The sequence below is a fragment of the Thamnophis elegans genome, chromosome 7 (assembly GCF_009769535.1).
Source record: "Thamnophis elegans isolate rThaEle1 chromosome 7, rThaEle1.pri, whole genome shotgun sequence".
Taxonomy (NCBI): domain Eukaryota; kingdom Metazoa; phylum Chordata; class Lepidosauria; order Squamata; family Colubridae; genus Thamnophis; species Thamnophis elegans.
The window spans coordinates 47,330,329-47,352,491 of record NC_045547.1 but is presented as its reverse complement, the minus strand read 5'-3'; the positions used below and the strand labels follow the sequence as shown (position 1 = coordinate 47,352,491).

The following is a 22,163-nucleotide window of genomic DNA, read 5'->3' as shown; positions in this document are numbered from 1 at the left end:
AATGACCTCTGATTATTATTCTCATTCTTCCTAGAAATAAAACAAAATAGTGGATAGATCGGAACAGTTGCTACTCCTAGCTGCTTTCAAAAAGCTAAGGTGGTTAGTGCTTGCATGGGTTGCACCAGAAAATCTCAGAGCTGTAAACTAGACTGGGAAGCAAAAACAAAAAGTGTAGTCATCAGGATGAAGGAAGACGTTACCTTTTATGTTATTGTTTCTAAAGATGAGGAAACATGGTGTATCGAAATTCTCCACCAAATTGGTGGGCAGATAAGTTGGGGAACCGTTCTTCCAGGGAAAGGAAATATCTTCAACAACTTCTTCCGTTGTGCTTATCCTTTGTGAGTATTCTGAGAACTGGTACTAAAAAGCCCATGGGAGGATATCCCTCATGACTGAAACATGGGAAGCCAGAGAAGTTACAGACCACTGGAATTTGATACACTCACACATTTCTATTAGACACTTTTAAACTTAAAGCTGTGTGTGTGTCATTTTTTGAGCTTGGCATTAAACAATGCTTCCTGCAATGTGGAAATTAAACAATTGCAGATCCCAACTTGTTTGGGGTATCATATGTGCCTGAAATGAAAACTGGCATTCCAACCTGACAAACGAAACCTTGCTGAGTGCCCACGTGACATTGATTAAGCCCGTCAATCAACAGTTGTAATTAGGAGTTTTACTATGGATTAGCCAGCAAGTGGGGGGAAAAGCCTCCCACTTTTTTAACCTGATTAGGCTTTCTGGACAAAAAGGGAGTGCCATCGATGTTTATTGAAGGCATTGTGCCTGATTTTTCTTTGCAAGGGTCCAGGAGGCAGCTGAGCGATTACAAAGTTTGAGTATCATTGAGTTACACGTATCAATTAAAAAGTAACTAGTACATGTAAGTAGTGTGTTGATTTATTGCCTTATCCCCAATTAATTCATGAAGGTGTGTGTGAGTTAATAAAATTAAGCTGTGGTCTAATTAATTCTGTAGAAGCAACAAATGAAGAACATTTCACTAGAGGAAAGATATTTCACTTCAGTGAATGACTTAAATTTGTATTTTTGAACCAATATGTGAACCCAAATTTAGATCTTTTTAAAAAATTCATTATTTTCCAAATTTGCAATTCAGTTTCTTAATTTGCAAACAATGCCTCGGGAAGATTTGAACAAAATATTTATATTCATGTACATAATCTATAAAGTGCATTAATCTCTTTACATTAGACATGATTATAAACAAGTATACTTGCAGAAATGTACTCAAATATATTTCACAAAGTGAAATAGAAACAACATCACAATTCCTATCTTAAACAAGCCTTCAACCATTGGGCTGAAAATTCTATGATGGCACCAATTGGAAGGCTTGTTTAAGATAGGAACTGTGACGTTGTTTCTATTTCACTTTGTGAAATATATTTCAGCCAGGTGAAAATTCTGATTAGGTCAGATACAAGCCACTTGGGCTGTGACTTGGCCTATTTTTAAAACCACAACATCCCTGCCTAATGAAGCTGATCTCACTGTTCATCTTGGACTGTGGGTAGGTGCCAGAAGGGAATCTATATGATCAGAAAGCTTCTGTGAGTACAATCCATTCCACAAGTTTTTAAGATAGGTCTCTTTACATACCATTTCTATCTTGAACAATAAACTTCCATGGAACAATGGAGAGAGATTAATTGGTTAGAAATTCCTCAAATACTGCTGGCACCTTTTATTCAACAAAGGAAGCATTGTATCTTCTGAAGCCAGGCTATACTAATTAATCATATTATGCCTTGTTGATCTGTACTGTTTATCATTTTTGGCACCTGCTCCTTGAGGCGAGTTCATGTTTGAATATACTGTACATGCTGGCAGCCATACTTAGTAACCCAAAAGGAGAGAAAGATAACCACTCCAGGGAACATAGTTTCCCAATGCAATTTATTAATCTAGTTACTGCAATTGTTAGCAACAGTTTCCAGGATTCAGGACTATAGATATGATGAATTATATTATCAGGTTATGCCTGAAAATTTGGCTAATTTATACATATATAATACAAATAAAAATAGTAAAACTAATAATATTTAAATGCCTAATTGTTTCATTGGTGCAGAATAAATTCTTCGGAAACATGGAGAAAGTACTTTTTAAACCGTTAGATGGAAAGCAGTGTTTGGTGTAACATGTGCATTTACATGTGCACGTTCTCTGAGTTTATAATAAATTTGAATATAATTTCAGTGTAAAAGGCTGAAGGCTGCTTAAAAATAAAATCTGAAAATCTATTTGAAAGGGAGCTTACAACTTTCTAATTTGATTTCTTCAGATTAGCAAGTAAATATTGCAAATTTCTGGCAAAAATGCTTGCAAATTTCGGCTCAAGTTCTGTAGTAAGAAAGTTGCATCATGGAATTCAAATGATAGTTTTAAAAACTTGAAGATTTTGTGGAGGTGTCCATAGGCTCTCATGCTTTTCAAAGAATAATGAAAGCAGTATAATGCTTTCATGCCACACACTCTGCTCCTTCTGGGCATGGGTGTGACATAACAACAAAGATAAAAAGGGATGAGATTTGCATGACCCTAGCATTAATTTGACTCTTTTGTCCTCCCCCATGAAGACTTCTGTTGTAAGCCATGAATACCAACAGCATATCTATTTTAATATAGAGAAAAAAACTTATATTGGCTATTAAAAATAAACCCTGAACCTTCTGGGAAAAAAGTTTATCAGGCCAGCTTAAAGATTACCCATATCAGGCTTTGACACTCTGAGTCAGATATGATGTGGTCAAGAATGTGGAGTGTTAGGAATAGGAGTAGGGTGTTAAGACTGTTGTCACAGTAACTACACACTGGCTTGAGATTTTCATAGAACTGTCCCTGCCAGCTCAGATCTCACTAATGAATTTATGAAACTATTATTTGTATATTTGTTAATATACATTACTTATACAACATTACATTTGCCATTGAAGTCTATTGACTTATACTTTGAAGAGAACCTTTTGGAGCTGTTTGCAATTATTATGAATGTTATTGTTATTTAGTTTAGCAAACAGTTTTCATTTGAGATCAACAATGAACTTGACTGTTTCTCCTAGATCCAGCTCATTCATTAAAAACAAAGTTAAAAGCACTTATCTCAAGGAAAATCTTCAGGAAACTTGAACAATATATATAATTTTAGAGAATTAGATTTTTATAGAATTCAGAATTTCGCACAGCACCAGATTAAATACATGTTGTAATTTTGTCCTGGAACTACATTTCAGTCAATAAATTTCTAAATGTTGAAGTAGATTTTATTTACTCTCCAATATTTTCTTTATGTACTATATTAATTTAAAATTGCCTGCAATTTTGGAACAAAAACTGTTTTACTAAGAAAGCATTTTAATGTTAACATTTTAAAGATAACCATAACATTTAATCATTTATTTTCCTACAAAACAAGTTAATTGACTGTTATTTCCATGAATATTCCTTTTTTGTGTGTGTCTAGATGTAATGCTGCCCTTAGGTTTTTTTATTCCTATTATCTTTGGATTATAGTTTCTATAATATAGTTAGCTCCATAAATTATTGTGCATATTTTAAGTTGGTTGCCTCTTTATGTTGCAACTATTGTAGAAGCAAATACTTAATTGTTTGCCTAGACTTTTATTGTAGACTTTCCTAGCAGACTTTCAATGTTGTTATATTTTAAAATTAGGATCTAATGCCAGAAGGCTTATTCTGGTGGAATGATATAATTGGATAAGAAGTGCTGCTATTACTGCTTATACTATTATATTTTGTGCGTGTTGCATTTTATATTATGTTGTGAGGGCTAGTTTTTAGTAAGTTAGCTACCATCTTGGAAAGTTGTCTAAAATAGAGAAACTCTGAAGATGGATTGAGGTGTGACGATATGTCACAAAAGTAATGTTATACTTGAACTATGTTTCATGACTGCACATTTGGCAGATGCATAGATTATTATGCCTGAGCTGAAAGTGAATTGAAAATAATCATTCTGAAATGTTGGGGGATGGGGGAAGATGACTCAATAATTGGATAGGGAAAAAGAGCTTCCATAGTTTTTGGGTAGTCATAGTTCAGTGTTCCTTAGAACAATAATAATAACTCGTATGTTATCCTTTCCATCATTCCATAAATATTAGAACTCCATTAGTTATATGAACATATTCTTATATTTAATATTTTTTCTAAAGGAAGAAGAGGTGGGAGGAAGGAAACATGCTTAATTACACAGTTCCCTTTACTGGCAATTCAACCTTTTTTTGGCCCTTCGTGGCATTGGATCTCTTCTTTCCCCTTTGGCCTTTGTGGAAAGCAAGTTCTGTTAGATATGAAAAGGTGTGTATTATTTCAATAATAATCAGTTAAATTAATATGAGTGTGTAAACCAATAGGTAAAAGATAGCTGAAAAGATGTGGGTTGATATGTTTTCCAAGCACTATATTAGGGATTAGAACTATTCCTTAAATGTTTGATTATTATTATTATTATTATACAATTGTATCACAGCGGCCAGTTGTTTCGCCGGATTTGGCATTGGTTACTAGTCGGGCCCCACCCAGGGGCCTAGGACGTCGTAACGTATTTTCGTAATATGCGTGCAGATCCAAGCAGTGCGGCTTTTTGTATTTGACTGATGGTGATTTTGTCAATTTTTAACTGTTTTAAATGTAATTCCAGTGCTTTTGGAATAGCACCCAGTGTGCCAATTACCACTGGAATTATTATTATTATTATTATTTAATTAATTTGTATGCCGCCCACTCTCTATCCTAGAAAAATGATTGGTCCAAAGTTATATCAAACTGGGCTCTTCATCATCTTTAACGTAATAACAATACTACACTGATCTCTTATACTTATGAATTATATATATTTAGACATAACTTGCAAATTATATACAAAATATGTTTTTTCCCTATCTGAATGAAACTATAAATTAATACACATATTAAAATATTTGATTACCGGTAGTATCCAAGACAATTCTTAAAATCATTTTGGAAGCCAAATATGGCTCAGGGTCTACCAATTTTCCACACTAAACATGATAGAATGAAAAATTTTACTTTTATGTTAACTATTTAATGTTCCTCTCCTATCATGAAACTTGCAGAAAGCAAACTTGCAGAAAATAATTTGTATTAATTGAATGAAATAAAACCTAAAAATGCAACCCTTATTAAACTGACACATAAAACTGGGAATTTTTTAAATAATTTACATTGTCCAAGGCTGTTAAGACAGTAATAACTGGCATTGCATCAGTTATCTAAAAGTTCTAACTCAAATAAAAATTGAAATAATTCACCTAGAAATACTGTGGAGTATTAGACTGAGGCATCAAAAGGATGATATTTTCGAGACTAGGTAACCCCAGTTGAATAAAATCAAGAGAAATTGGGCAAAAACATATTTTTATGACAATACTTTAAATGACATTATTTGCCTTGGAGTTATACTTTTAAATACAAAAGAAGTAAAATATTAAGTTTGTATGCATTAAAAATCTGAGTCCTGCCTAACGGAGGTTTGTTCTGCTATATAGAAAAAAAAAAGAAAGAACACTATACCTTAGGTAATATTCAGGTTTCTCTAGTTTTCTTTGATACGGTTGATGCTCCCAGATCTATGTATCTCATTGACTGTCTCGTTTTCTGAAGAGTGTGTGAGTCATTCTAATCATGCACTGGTTTCTAAGTCAACAGAGAAATAGAGAGCAATTCCCATTCAGTCCCTGTAAAGTCACTGCCTGCATAACTGGTCCCAGAACTACTGAGATGGCCCCTTTGGGATACAGCTCAGGTGCCTGCTCCTCCTGCAGCTTACGAGAACCAGAAAGTAAAGAAACTGGAGAAAGACCTGTCAGAAGAAAAGGAAGGCTTGGAGAAGACAGTTGTTGACTGAATGACCGTCCTTGAAGCTATTTGCCAACATCAGAAAATGAAAACCACAAAAAATTAAAAAATTAATTGGTGGTGGTTATCTTTTGTTGATGAGTCATAATAACAGAAGTTGTCCTTGTTTGCTAGCTTTGATAGAATCCATTTTATGTCTCATTTTATTTCCTTTCTTAGGTTGCCCAAGGCCATGATAAAATAAAATCAAAATCATGTCCAAGTAACATAAAAGTCTATTATTTTTCTTCAACATTTTTCCCAGCCATGAAGCATGTATGCTCTTTGCCATGATGTTTCATCTTGATAGCTTCTCTTCTTAGTTATCTAGTCAAAATCAACTAAACTGATCTTATCAAAAGTGCAAAGGGCACCCTCAGAAAACTATTTCTTAAGTCCTTAAACTCACTTTCCCTATAAAAATTGATTGCACTGCAAAGACACTGGGGTTAGTTTAGAAGAGAAAACATACTTAGCTACTTTTAGTTTTGTAAATACATATCTACTTTATTATGTATAATGAGTTGTATATTACCAATTGACATAAAGCAACTGATGAGTAGCTTAGAAAAAAATAGCATTTGACAATGCTATTGTCAAAATCCATTTGACACACTGAATATGCTTGGCAAAGAAAACACAAACAATTCATCAAAACTTGCCCTGTATTTTTTTCTTAAACTCACATGTCCAATACAAATCTGTGCTGTTTAGATTCCAATTAAGTTCAGTGAAGAAATTATGCATGGAATTTCAGTTTTGTTGGTGATCACTACTGACATGGACTGTACTTATCACATTAATGTGCAGAATCTATGTGATATATTCTGATGAATAAAACAGCAAAGGGGATAGAAAAAAAACTGCTAGAGGGATAAGAATCCCAATTATGAATATAACATTTAAATTAGTTTTAATTTACATGGAAAGAAGTATCCAACAGTCTCAAATTAAAGCTGCTGCATTTCATGTTACCACCATCCCTGTTGGATATTAGCATAGATAGCTCTTGGGCATACTGTTGGATCTTGTAAGCATGGGATGCTTGCCAGCAATCATGAAAGACAAACTCAGTTCACATATGCATAATTATCAATAACTATAACTTTAATTGCTACCTTACATGAGTGAATGCAGACAGGATGTATCAAATATTTGGCTGGCATAGAGTATACATGTCTCACAATAACACATCAACTTGACTCATTTGAGCATCAGGGAATTTTTTACAATCCTACAAGGGGCCTGAAGCTCCATACAAATTTACCAAAAATAGTCTATATTTTGAGATTTAATATTTTTGCTGAAAGACTTCTGAGATTGGACCATTCTTTTAACATATCAAGTAGAATCATTGGGAAGGGGGTGGCTAAAGTGCATATTGGGAAATAGAGAGAAAAATATGCATAATCCCAATCAAAAGCTTTGAGAACCACAAACTAAACTGAAGCACTTTGCATCTACCCCTATTTTTTTTCCTGGCAGCCAGTGTCCTACTGATAACTTCCATCATATCATTCATTTATTTGTCTCTACTGCTATCATCTATGTAACTATAGATTAATCTTCACCCCCTCACCATCTGTCATCGTCCTTCTGCTTAAATCTCTGAAGCTTAAGAAAATAAAAACGGTCCACTGATGCATAAAAGCTACTGGGAGAGGAATATTGGCAGTTTAAGCAATCAGCATTAACTCTCACATTATTGGGATTCGTTTATGCTCCATTTTAAAATATGGATTCACAAATGTCATGTCATAGAGTTTCTTGTAACGAAGTATGATTTCAGCTACAAAAGAATTTTCAATAAAAGTATTGATAGCCTACTCAAAAAGCAGAACTGAGTAAAGGTCAGGTGATAGAATTCATTGTTTTTGACCGGTCCTCACTGCATTTGGATCCTCTTAGCTGTTCTTCTTGACCTTGTTGAATCCTGCCTAAGTGGAATCATTTTCACTACTCCAACCCAGCAGTCTATTGTTTTGCCTTCTTAACTTATGCTCCCATCCTTTTCTGGCTCCCATTTGTTTCTAAGTCCATTGGGTCTCTTCTCACTGCTGTTCCAATCCTTTTCTTTTTGATGGATGAGGCTCAGTGGTTTAAAGCCGCTGGAAAAAGTCTTTGCTCTGGCAGTTTGAGTCCTAGCATCGTGTAATAGAGTGAGCCCCTGCCACTTGCCTCAGTTTCTTCCAACCTAATGGTGGAAGGCATGTTACATGCAAGTAGATAAATAGGTATCACTTTTTGGGGAAAAATAATGAAGATTCATAAGGAAGAATGATCCCAACTGGTGCCGAACCTGCCTAAATATGTCGCTTAAACATGAGGCAATATCAGTGAAGGGAAAAGTCCCAGATGACAGTCCAGAATGCCATTAACCATTCTGAGAGTGGAGCTAGTTCATCCTCTGTTGTGTATTATGGATTGCCCATGAGCGTGAACCAAATGGAGTAGCAGTCTTAGGCAGCCAAATAACTATCCTGTACTAACAATCTCCTACACTAAATACATTAATAAATCTTGTTGCTGGATCTTTCTTATTCTCCTTGGCATGAGATTCCCTTATAGATTTATTTTAAGCATCTATTTTTAAGTATTTATTCTAAGAACATTGCATCTAGGAATTTCAAGATAAAGGCTACAGTATTTGCATTATATAGCTGTTACAATGGTTCCTGCTGCTTTAACAATATTGATAATTTAGTCAGGAGAATCTATTTATTATAAATAATTTTGTCAAACAAAATATTTGTCACACCTTATAAGTTCCCAAATATTTTTCTAAGGAAAGGCAGATGATATCACCAGGCAGAATATACACTTGCCCTTTCCCATTGATCATCTTTCATTATATCCCATTCTTAGAGAAAACACATGTAAGATAGACCCATAAAAAGTGAAAGTGAATAAAGAGAGGTTTTCCTCCCACTTTCATAGCTATAGAATTAAAGGTCATGGGATCATGGGAACAATCATGGGAACACTAAGCTCAATCACAGAAACAACAATGACATGTAATTCACAAGTGCCTACTATTCAGTGGTGGGTTCCGGATCCCATTGCAACTGATACACTGCAATGGGGCCAGGTGCCTAGTATGTGCACGCACGCAGCACGCGCATGTGTACCCATCGCCCACAACGCACCAGCTGCTTGGTGTAGCATCATGCAGGCACCGTACAATCCATGCATGTGCATAAGTGCCCCAGTTGTCTCAAATAGAGGTAAGGAGAGTGGGTGGGTGAGTGGGCCCTCCGGAGCACCGTACCGGAACAGTATCTGATGCTCCCAGCAGGCACCGGTACACCAGTACCGGGGCGTACCGGTTGTAACCCACCACCGCTACTATTATACACATCTCTGTGATAGATGTTCTGCTAAGACCTGATTCTGATCTTTCTTTATTAGAGGCAGGCTACTTAACAACAATAATTCCACAATAATTTATCCACGTTATTTAATAGACCTAACACACATTTTGAAGGTCTTTTGGGTTGAGGAATATATGTGTGTGGTATAAATAATACATTAAAACCATTGATGAAAAGAAAAACAGAAAATTTCACCATATTTTAAATTTACTGGGATTTATAAATAAAAACATCATGTTGACTGTACAATGTCAAATTTTATTATGAGAATTTTATATTTCTGGCACCCGTGATATTTTTGTTTGCTCATCTGCTGATGCCTCAGGCACATTTAGGGTTACACCGTAATGATAATAAACTCAGTTCCTTCAAGATGTGCTCACATCAGCACTCTGGTGAAAATGCAGTGGTGCTTTTCATCTTGCTAATAGAAGTTTTTAGTGCTTTCCAAGCATGCATATTGTCCTATCAATTTCATAGATTTGCAGACAGATGAGATACTGGAAATCTCTGTTGTCCTTTTTTCTCTAATGTCCTGGCCCCATAGAAGCCTGGTTTGAGGAGGATGAAGCATTGTAACGGGGACCATCTGACAGGGATGGCATGCATTCCTTGGCATGTTTGGAGAGGCTGAAGACAATGGAGTGAAGTGATTTAAGGAGAAGCCACGGGGAGCCAGGAACAATTGTTGGTTTTGGCTTACACTTCTCTGGCTTTGACTCATGCCTTTTTCCTTTTGCCTTGCCTAGTCTTGAGGACTGCTTTCTGCCTTTTGCCTTGGACCTTGCCCTTATCTTGTGGACTGCTGTTGGCTCTTAGCTTTGCTTTGCCTTTAGAACTGCCTCTTACCTTGTGACTTGTCTTTGCCCTTTGTCTTGTGCCTGGACTCTGCCTTGTGGACTCGCTTAGCCAGGTTGGCTGGACTTGGGCTGAAATATTACTTAGACTTATAAACTGCCCTATAGTACTTTTCAGCACTCCTTGGGCAATTTACAATGCCTACTTATTGCTCCCAAAAATCTGGGTCCTCATTTTACCAATCTTGGAAAAATGGAAGGCTGAATCAATTTTGAAGCAACTTAATATCAAACTCCAGGCTGTGGACAAAGTTTGCCTGCAGTATTGCATTATAATCACTGCACCATTGGGCTCTTCAGAGATACATAAATACAGAATAACTTTTTGAAAATCAGATTAATGTATTGCCATCAAATATGTTATAAGGTAGATATATCATTTTTCAAAGATGTTGTCCCTGACCTTGAAACTGGATCATATTTTTGGCATTTACAAGAGTTTTCAGTCAGAGGTGGTATTCAGCAAGTTCTGAGTAATTCTGAAGAACCAGTAGCGGAAATTTTAAGTAGTTCAGAGAACCGGTAAATACCACCTCTGACTGGCCCTGCCCCCATCTATTCTCTGCCTCCCGAGTCTCAGCTAATCAGGAGGGAATGGGGATTTTCCAGTATCCTTCCCATGCCATGCCCACCAGGACACACCCACCAAGCCATAATACGCCCACCAAGCCACGCCCACAGAACTGGTAGTAAAATGTTTTGAATCCCACCACTGTTTCAGTAGGAAATTACCTGACCTGAAATATTATACTGTAAGGTAAAGGTTCTCCTCACACATATGTGCTAGTCATTCCTGACTCTAGGGGTGGTGCTGATCCTTTTCAAAGCTGAAGAGCCAGCGCTGTCCGAAGACGTCTCTGTGATCATGTGGCTGGCATGACTAAACATTGAAGGTGCACAGAAGGCTGTTACTTTCCCATCAAAGGTGGTCCCTATTTTTTTACTTGCATTTTTACATGCATTCAAACTGCTAGGTTGGCAGAAGCTAGGACAAGAAATGGGAGCTTACTCTGTTACGCGGTGCTAGGGATTTGAACTACTGAACTGCCAACTTTCTGATCGACAAGCTCAGCATCCTAGCCACTGAGCCACCATATTCCTCCATTATAGATACATAGATACTGTATACATAGTATAGTAGTATAGTATATATTATACTGTATCTATGCCAAATCTTGGGAATACCAAACCACCTTATCTGTCTCCAAAGAAGCCTATACGTGAATCAAGAAGCAAGTTAGAACTGGACATGGAACAAGTGATTGGTTCAAAATAAGGAAAGGAGTATGACAGGGCTGTATATTGTTACCCTGTTTATTTAACTTATATACAGAGTACATCAAGCCAGGCAGGATGAACCATCTTCCAACCAAGATGGAATTAAGAGCTTTTGAGGGTAAAAGAGAAGAGTGCAAAAGTTGACTTGAAACCTAACAATAAAAAAACCTAAGATCATGTCTGATCTAGTCTGATCACTTCCTGGCAAACAGAAGGGGAAGAAATGGCAGCAGTGACAGATCTTATTTTCTTGGGTTCCAAGATCACTGTAGATAGTGACTGCAGCCATGAAATTAAAAGAAGCTTCCTTCTGGGAAGGAAATCTATGGCAAACCTAGACAGCATATTAAAAAGCAGAGATATCACCTTATTGACAAAAGCCCATATAGTCAAAGCTATGGTCTTCCCAGTAGTAATGTAAGGCTGTTGGACCCTAAAGAAGACTGACCACTGAAGAATTGATGCTTTTGAATTGTGATGTTTAAGAAGTCTCTTGAGAGTCCCTTGGACTGAAGGAGATCAAATCAGTCTATCGTAAAGGAAATCAACCCTGTCTGTCCTTTGGAAGGACAGAAAATGAAAACGAAACTCTAATGCATTGGGCACCTAATGAGAAGAGGGGATTCATTAGGAAAGATTGAAGGCAAAAGGAGAAAGGATCAGCAGAGGTTGAGATGGTTAGATAGTGTCATTGATGCAATGAACATGAATTTGAGAAAATTCTGGAAGATAGTGGAGGACTCGGGGGGGGCTGGTGTGCTATGGTACATAGGATCATAAAGAGTTGCACATAACTTAGCAATTGAATAACAATGCAGGTTGAGAAAACACAAATGATTATGATGAAGTGTTTAGAATGGTAACCACCATATAATATAAAAATTATTCAAACCTTTCTTGGTCCATAGTAATCATGCATGTTTTCATTCATAAATCAGTCCAATTTTGCATTAAAATTCCAATTTTTAAAAACCATATGAAAATAGTACAACATAAATCTGAATGTTGACATTATTATTTATTTTAAAATATTTTTTAAAAATTGTATTGGGACATGACTTGAAAATATAATTTTCTTCATAGATAGCGATGTAAGGAAGAGAAGGAGGAAGAAGGAAGGAAGGAGCACAACTAAAATTTACTTTTCAATAGAGCAGTTGTCTTAGCACTTCATACTAAGAACTCCTAGGATATAATTTTTAAAAAAAATCAGTGGCAATTTTTTTTGCTTAGGAATGCTGCATACATCATTTAGTTTTTTGTTTGCATTGTAAGAAGAAAACAGATTTAAGATCTTGAAATTCAAAGCACTATTTTTCTGTTCTCTTATATTAATTGCACATTCCGATGTATATTTTGCATTTAAAGCAATGTTGAAAACTAAGACTGGAGGGGGAAAAAACTTCATTGCAAGTTTCTAAATTTGCATTCCTTGGAAAAATCCTTCAGTTTTTCCACATTCAAAGTTCTTTAAAATGTCTTCTGAATTTATCTTTATTGTATATTTAAGCTTTATGGTTGGAGATATTTTGAAGTGCAGTTATTATTCTATTATTGTTCCCTTACACATCTTTCAATCACTGATCTTCAATTTTTTTTGGATTCTGAAAAGATACGGAAATATTTAAATGAAGCATATGAAATAGGGAGACTACAGTGACCTGGAGAAGTTGTGGTTTGTTGAAACACAGGACATTCCAACACCCACATAACGTTGGTCATCTTGGACTCATTCAGGGTTAGGGTATGAATACCACATTATAGCTATGATAAAGTAAATGATATTTTCTTTTGAGAGAAATTTGAGAGCAGTGAAAACCAATGGTAATTTTTTTTCCTGCATGGTGCTACTGAACATGAAATTGTGTTAATGTTGCTACAGGGTCCATAAATATTGTACTATTAGCTACAAATCATCACTATATATTTACAGAACATTTCCAGATCAAATAACATAATGCAGATAAAAAGCTTTTTTTGGTGTATCTTATAGTCCATGAATTTAAATGCTGATTTATTTGAGCATGGTGTTCCTTGCTGGTGCAGAATACTCTCTTTGCCAGTTAATATTTACAGGATGGTTTCACTTACTGCATCAGTGCCTTCACTCTGTTTCAAGCATGTTTTTCTATAAACAGAAATATGCTTTCCTCTTTGGAAAACTAATAAGTAAATCTTTAGTGTTGACATGACTCACAGCAACTGGACTGTCACAGTGCATTTAAATTCTGTTTGATTTCCTTACCTAGAAAGTCTTAAAAGCTAATTGCCGCAAAATGTTGTTGTCTTTCTGTTGCAAAGGAAGACAGAATTGTTTAAAAGGCTGTGAGCAGAAGAGATTCAAAAGATTGGTGCACATCGGTTGTTACAGAGAAGCATGTCAAAAATAATACTGATCATCCCAGATAGCATTTAGGATGGGAATAAGTGTAATACTTCCATTTGCCTAGAGCAGGGATATCCTTTTCTCCTCTTTGGTGTAGATTGGAGACAACAGGGGAAACACAACATAGCCCAGTTGCAGATACAGACAAACATATAAGCTAATCAATGAGTAACCTGAAGCATCTGGGCATTGCAGGCCCAATATAGGTCACGTTTTGATTAGAGGAGCATCTGCATTTGCAGACTTCTAACTATATCTGACAGTAGTGATAAGTGAGAATAGGTTTAGCAAAAGATATAAGCATCCTTTTGAAATGAGCGGATGATGAAAAGTTCAGGACTGACTTTCCTACTCCTGAGCTAATCAAAGGAAACTCATATAAATGGAGACCATAAGATGTAATCAGAATTCCTTTGGAATTAAAACATGTCCAATTTTGTTCCAGGTTCATTTTATTTTCCCTGTAACCAGTTCCTTCATTTATTTATAGTTGCACATTATGTTTTTATTTTAATGGTTGAATAATCATTTTAAAGTTGAGGTGGGCCACAACAGCTGTCAAATTGCAGAAGTTCTCTAATGGCAATAATTTGCAAACAAAATAGAAAATTATCAGAAGAGTGTTAAAAATGGAGATAGGATGAATGCAGTACCAAATAAAAACATTTTAAGTTATTTATGTGTGCAAAATTGCTGTGTGTGTGTGTGTGTGTGTGTGTGTGAGAGAGAGAGAGAGAGAGAGAGAGAGAGAGAGAGAGACCACTATCAAAATTCTGAGACAAACTAGATTTATTGTACCCATGTAATATAAGATTACACCCAGAGCAATTTAAGTACAATTAATTTCAGAGCATCAGTGCTAATTATGAATAAATTTTGTGTCCAATCCAATATAATGGTATTCCCATTGCACTTGTCTGTAATTCCTTAAAGTAGCTGCATCTTTCCCCATTTTGTGATGCCTGTTCTCTGCAGCTGGAAAATCCCAGGAAAAATCATGTTGGGTCTTACAATGTTAGAAACAAGTCAAATACCTTTGTACAACCTTGTTTTTTTTAATTTTTTCAATGATGAATGTATATCTATATCTACTGTGTATGTATGTGTATGTATGTATACACACACACACACACACACCGGTATGTAGTGTATATGTAGTCACAAATACACACACACAACACACACACACAGAGTTCCATTTAAAAATCAGAATATACCATTTTTCTCTCTTCTCTTTATTTTTGAACAATTATGCAACAACACACGCTGCCTATCAATATAATTGAATCTATTCATTTTCTAACTTGTCAGCTTTTTCAAGACATCTTGGCCAACCTGTTACCCTCCAGAATTTTAGACCATACCTCCCAGAATTACCAAACAGCACAGCATGACCTTTGGTCAGGATTTTTGGAACTATAACCCAACCTCAGCAAAGGAGACCTTGCCTACATAACTGAATTGTATTCTGTTGCCATCTGCTGGTGATGAGGATGCCAGATGCATCTGCATATTTATTTCAAAGCCTAGAAAAGCCCCATGTTCTTCGAGTACTTCAAATTTTTGAACACTCTTATTCTTTTGAAACAATGTTTTTAAAGCAGTAGATAGAACAAAAACAGTGTAATATATTTTTTTTGTCGTTTAAAATAAACATCAATTTTTAATTCATTTGGTAATGTACAGCTGTGTAATTATCCTACTAAACTACCAAATGTTTGTGACCAAATGGACTAAATTTTGTAAAATGGAATGATTGGCAATTATAATATCAATAGAGCTTGAATGAAAGGGTACTTTCTGAGCTAATACAATAACTGAATTTAACGCTTCATCATCTAAACAGAAGGCAATTTTTTTACATATTGAATCAGTATGAAATTATATTCTCGGAAATGATGGCTTGTGAGGGGAAAATGCAGTTGGGAAGTAAGAAACTTGAAGATCTCCAGAATTAATGTGTAGGATCTCTCACCATTCATTATGACTTTGATTTTATAGTTCAGCAAAATCTGGAAGCTGGAAGTCCACTTGCTCCTCACTTTTATTTGAGTCTGTGAAATTTTATTTGAGTCTGTCTCATCTCAGAGAATGGTTTGCTTAAATGCAACAGTATTCTGCAGTTTTCTAGTTTAAAAACATATATTTAATTAGAATATTTCAAGGTAGTTTTCTTTTATATATAAGAAAATATTGAAAGTATCCCAAGCCAATTTCATATTGTTCACTATCTCTCTATACAAAAATGGCTGTGTGTGAATATGTTCCAACAAAATTCTGAAGAAATTTCAACCAAACTTGGTACACAGATGACTTACTCTCTGGAAACAATACTGGGAGGGCAAGACATCCCTAAAAACCCTTGAGGGGTGTGTTCTGTTAAGATACAGCCTATTGTGCCTTAAAATGGCTTCTAATGTACTGTTGTAAAATGGATTCTACTGTGCAGCGCAGTGGAGTTGCCATGGTAACGGCTTCACAGTACTCCACAAGGGGCTCCCTCTGGTACGGGGGAAAATCCGAATTTAGAAATTATATTGCTCCGGACATTTCCTCCCTATAAATAAATACCTGTGCAACGCCTGGTTATCAGCTAGTTCTCTATATAATTTGTTTAAATCAGGGTGTGGAATCTATACCATTGTCTTCTGATACCAGGGCATAAAGGGAGCACCAAGCCCCAACTTTAAACCACATTTGTTCTAGTTTTAAAAAGTAAGAAACAAAAGGACCTTTTAGATATATGAGAGGACCTGCCCCCTCATTATCTCATGCTTAAGAATGTTTTCCCTAATTTCATATTACAATGGTGTAAATAATAATGTGAGATTCATTTCAGAATTACATGTAGAACATGATGAACTATTTTCTGGCAATATTCTTTTTTACAAAGCTCATAATCATCAGTGATCCAGATACAGAAAAGGATAAGGAAAACAAATTCAATGTGACACTTTTTGTTCCAGATGCCAACTTTAAGAAAGCAATGGGATTATAATTATACAGGAGTCTGTTCCTGAATTTTCAATTATTTTTATTGCTATCTATTATTTTCTTTCCCTATCTATACCTATTTCATAGATAACAAATACACCAGTTCCGGACTCTGGTGCATCTGGGCAGACAGGCATGTGTGCTGCGCATGTGTGCACACACCAGCACCCTGTGACACCCAGCTGCCCGGTGGAGGTTACGCAGGCGCCGCACACTGTGCACGTGTGCACAATGGGCTGGTCACGGTAGTAAACGACCATGGAACATGGGTGGACGGGCCAAACGAGCCACTGTACCGGTACAATGGCAGCTTCTCCCGGCTACTCCCAGTACGGCCGTAGCAGGCCGTACCGCCTGGAACCCACCACTGGAATACATTGATTGTAACTATTTCTTGTTGCTAAGGGTTTTATGATGAGTGCAGTTTTACAATGTATAGTTTTATGGTATTAAATTACACTTTAAAGTTAGTTTAATTAAATGAAACTAGTATTATGTTTAGACCATGTTCATAGATAGTGTTATTTTAAACTATTATTTACCATGTTCATAAAAGTTTGTTTTAAACAATTGTTTAAAATAGAAAAGTGGAATATATATTGTTAATGAAATAATGACACTACAGAACCCACTTTACCTTTGTTACTATGAAGATCATGCCATATATGTGATGACCAAACAATATGCTTTTCCATGATGTCACTGTTCTAATGTTTGGTATGATATACTTAATGGGAATGGTGGTAATTTTATGTCCTGCATAATAAAGAAAACAGTTGTTTTCCTTCGTAGTCTCCATTAATCAAAGTCTAGCTTTTAAATGCTTCAAACTCATTATCAGAGAGAATAGTAGGGGTGAGACTGAGGAGGTATATAATTGGCTGAAAAACTGGAGCAGATTTCTATATGTAATATGAAGTAGATGGTCCTGTATTTAAAAAAAATGTGAGCCAAATACTACTTCCTGTGGTTATTACTGCTGAGAAATCCGTACCTTTTGTTCCAACACATATGCCTAATGAAGTACAAAATGTATATGGAAGGCTACAAAAAAGAAGATAGATGCTCATCCAGTAGGTCAGTGAGCTGTATTCACTTTCTTCAGACAAGATGAGATTGATCCAACAGAAAAAACCTCAGGACATCTGCTGCATTTTTTTTTGTTTATGGAGCTTTCCATGGTTCTGAATCTACTTGTCAGTCATTCTACTCTTTTCTACAGTGGAACAGAGGATCTTTAGATACTGTTCTGAAATTCCACTCACTATATTGTAAACTGACTCCTATTTAGTAATGTATATGCTTTGCAAAACAAGTAAGTTTTCTAAAACCTTTGCAAAGTCATTTTGATAGATATAATAAAGAATCAGGAACATCAATGCAAGATTTATAGAAATTGTCTTTTAGCAGGAGTTTCTGCTGTCTATCAGTTTGCATTATGTTAATCATTCATTTGTTACTAATGTATTTAAATCAGCTCTTTGAAGTACATCATTTTAGATTCTAAAAAAATCTAAATGGGTAGCTCTGGTTTTTTGTAAAAACATGCACCACATCAATTGCACTTAAGATCCATTGCTCTGTTCATTAACAAACAAGCAGATATTGCCTCTAGCTGTCTCTCTGTGATTTTCTTTATTATAGTTAAGTAAAGTAAGAAATAATTCAGGAAGGAAAAATTGGTTAAAGTAACACCCATTTTACTAGCTGCCTTCATTATATAAAACCAATATCCCAGTAATTGGAAAAGAAATAATATTTCATGATGGCAAAAGATTACAAATTAATGGTGTAATTGTGAAATAATTATATGAATGCCATTATTAGCATTCCATTATTGGATTTTTGGATGCAGTTGGACTTATTGCTGGAGAGAAGGTATGGAAAACAAGAACTCTCTCATAATAGGATTTGGTTTTGATAAGGTACATGCATATGAATCGGCTACAATATCCTCAGTTGAAATGTATAAATCAGATCTGACCCAATCCTTGAAATGAACATCTCTGATTTTGAATGGAAGAAATTATATCCATTATCAAAGGCTCTGAGTCGTAAACATTTATAGCAAATAATCCCACAGTGGTCTCCACAGTTCATACCTATGTAGTAAGTACAGCAGTATTGATTTTGTTATTATTTCAGAAGAATACATAAATATACCTATTTAAATTTTCAGCAGTGAGCCATAGAAAATTTTAAAATGTAAACCTATCATTTCTTTCCTAAAGCATACCATCTTTTCTAGACAGACCTTTAAGTAACTTCTACAATGGTCACTGATCAGAAATTTAATCAGTCAATGGCTTAATTGGAATAAAAGAACGAAAGATGAAAAGGAGGAAGCTAGCATATACGAAAGAAAACATTAGTTAAAAAGGACAATAAAATGCCCTGAAGTCTTAAACATTTCTGCCACCTTTTCAAAAGGATTCTTGTGTGGTATAAGAGACTCTTTTACTCAATTTCTTTTTCTTTGTTTTGCTCTGTATGATGATATATATTTTTCACTATTTGAATAGCTCTATGTAATAGGTAAAATGGGCTGCATATGGGCTGTAACTTGATATTTATCCTTGAAAAGTCCTTGGATTTTCCCTTCTTCCACACATGTGTATTGAAAGCATGAATCAAAAGCTAATGGCCTTAGGAACCTTTTCGATCATCTTAATTGTGCAGTAAATATAATACATCTAAAAAAAAAGCATGATTGCTTTAAATGTGAAAAAGAATTATAAAAAGAGAAGCAAAAATGTCATAGAAATAGCAGTTTGTGCATTCGCAGGGAGAAATATCAGCAGATATTACAAAAAAAATGTCATGATATTTCATATAAAATGGGCACTGATTTAATCTCATGAAAATTATGAAGCTTCTTCTTAAAATAACTGATGATTTGGTGACTCACACTTAAGTTACATGAGCCAAAAAAGTGTTCAGTTATGCCAGCCAAAATATATGTGAAACCTGAAAGAAGGGAGCTTGTGAATTAATTACTAAATATCTCCATTTCTGAATGTACAAAAACCAAATAATAAGAATTTTAAATATTAAAACATTCTAGTATTTATTTAGCGTTTTAATATGTTGGAATCATGGAAATTGACAAACAACAAAAGACAGTTTTGAGGAACAGAGATTTCTTAATTTCATAAAGGCATAAAAATACCTCTGATTATTCTAAAAGCACATAAGACTATATATTGTTTTTCTTATATTTTTACAAATTAACCATATAGTTTTAAAAATAATAATAAATACTATAATATATTAAAGGTAGCCATTTGCAAGTACACTAGAATGAAGAGTTAAATATCCTATATTAAAAATCCAATGCCTAGGTATCTTACATATAATCTTTTTTTAAAAAGTCTTTTATTGCACTTAAAATAATGGCAGAGGAATGGGGAGGGAACCCACAAAGTTAAAAACACATGCTTTGTCAAAGAAAAAAGCACATAGACAGTTTTTTAAAAAGAAAAAAAAGAAAAGGTATGATATATCATTTTAACTATAAATATTTGCAATTCTATCCATAGTTAAATGGTGAAATTATTATTAAGTATTACAGTATTTTATAAAATGAGTTGACATGTGTTCTTATGATTTTAATAATTGTCATTCAAAAGTATTTATATTTTTAACAATCTAAAACTGATTCTTATAAAGTAATGTCATATTATGATGAGTGTTATAAGCCTATTAGATATGTTTTGTTAAGCAGAAGCACTTAACCAGTAAGTACAGTCTTATGTATTAATCAGTGAATGGCTGAATAGTGCCAATTGTATGACCACATTAATGTTCACATAATTGTTATGATATGATAGGAGAAAACAGGGAGCATGAACTCATTAACATAAATTCAGGATCCCTGTTTAATTCAACAACAAAATTAATTTTTTTACATACTCTATTACTTTACATTCTCTAATACACATACTGATTTAAAATATAACCTCTGCCTCCAAGAAAATAAAACTGGAACCATACCATACTCACATTTTCAATTAAATTATATGACAAACCTATGCTAAAATTTTAACCTTATTTTAAATGTAACTAACCCTGAAATATTTAATAACAATTACCCTGGTATTAATTTAATGAGACACCTCAATGGAAATTGAATAATCTGAATTTTCCTCTCTCTCCAATGGAAATATAGGATTAATTTATCCCTGACAAAATATCATATATAACATGTCTAAAGCACCATTATAAATAAAAATAAAAATAACTCTTTTATATTTTTCATTATATTAGTTTTAAATAGAAATATCCCCTAATACTAGATCTCATTTTACCTTGTACAAAGTGACAACTAGGTCTAATGTGGCTAAGGTATTTGTATAAGCCCTATGATGACCTGGAACAAGCCCCTAGGGGACAGGTGTATGCATTCCTGAGCTGTCTTAGGTAACAAAATGGGGAAATTGAAATCCAACACTTGATAAAAGTCGAATATTACCTACAATCTGAAAAGTGATTTTACCAGAACCAGATATGAGTTTGGGAAAAATTATCAATATAGGAGGGGAAAAATTATAGTTGACATGACTGGATGGGATAAGATGATAAAGGGAAAAAATTTAAAGATATAAAAATTGTGACTGATTAGTCTTTGTTCATTAGTCTTTTGAGTCCATGGCTTAAGCATAAATCTATTAACACATACCAATGACAAAGAAATTGATATAAATCTTAAAAGCAAATTTAGAGAATTAGTTAAGAATGCAGGAATGATAAGAAATTTTGAATATGGAACGAACAAGTTAAAATTCTAAAAATATTGATAGGTAGTTTGTATATGACCCATTTCAAGGAATAAAGACCACTGACAGAAGCTAAAATGGACTTAATTCTTGCTTTTTATTTCTTGCTTTTACTACTTCTTATTCATTTTCTGTAGTTGCATAAAATAATTACATCAAGAGGGGAGAGTGTGACCAGAATGTATATAGTATATGTGCTTAGGTTTAGTTATTTCTGAAAACACTGAGTCATACAGGAAATTAGAAAAAAGCACATTGTATTTTATGTTAAAATTAATGTAACATCTAAAAAACACAATATAAACAGGCATATAATATTATGTGTAATTTCGATATTGTTATCAAATTGTGCTTCAAGAATCTAAAATTGCATTACCGATGCTATTTAGTAGGAAAATAAATAAATGAACCATACTAGATAAAAGTGTTATTGAATTAGAAACCTTTCAAGGGACCATAAAATTCTTCTGAAGAGGATCTGTCTCTAAATAAACCCCCACAGGCTAAATCCTGAGACTGTACATTTGAACAAAACCTTTATTGCTAGAGTCACAAATCAATTTCATTTTCTTAAGTATACCCACGGAAC

General features: G+C 34.6%; 1 protein-coding gene across 1 annotated transcript in view; it reads right to left on the bottom strand.

Moving 5' to 3' along the window:
• PTPRR (protein tyrosine phosphatase receptor type R) overlaps positions 1–22,163 on the bottom strand; it is an 81,295-nt gene that overhangs the window by 42,861 nt on the left and 16,271 nt on the right.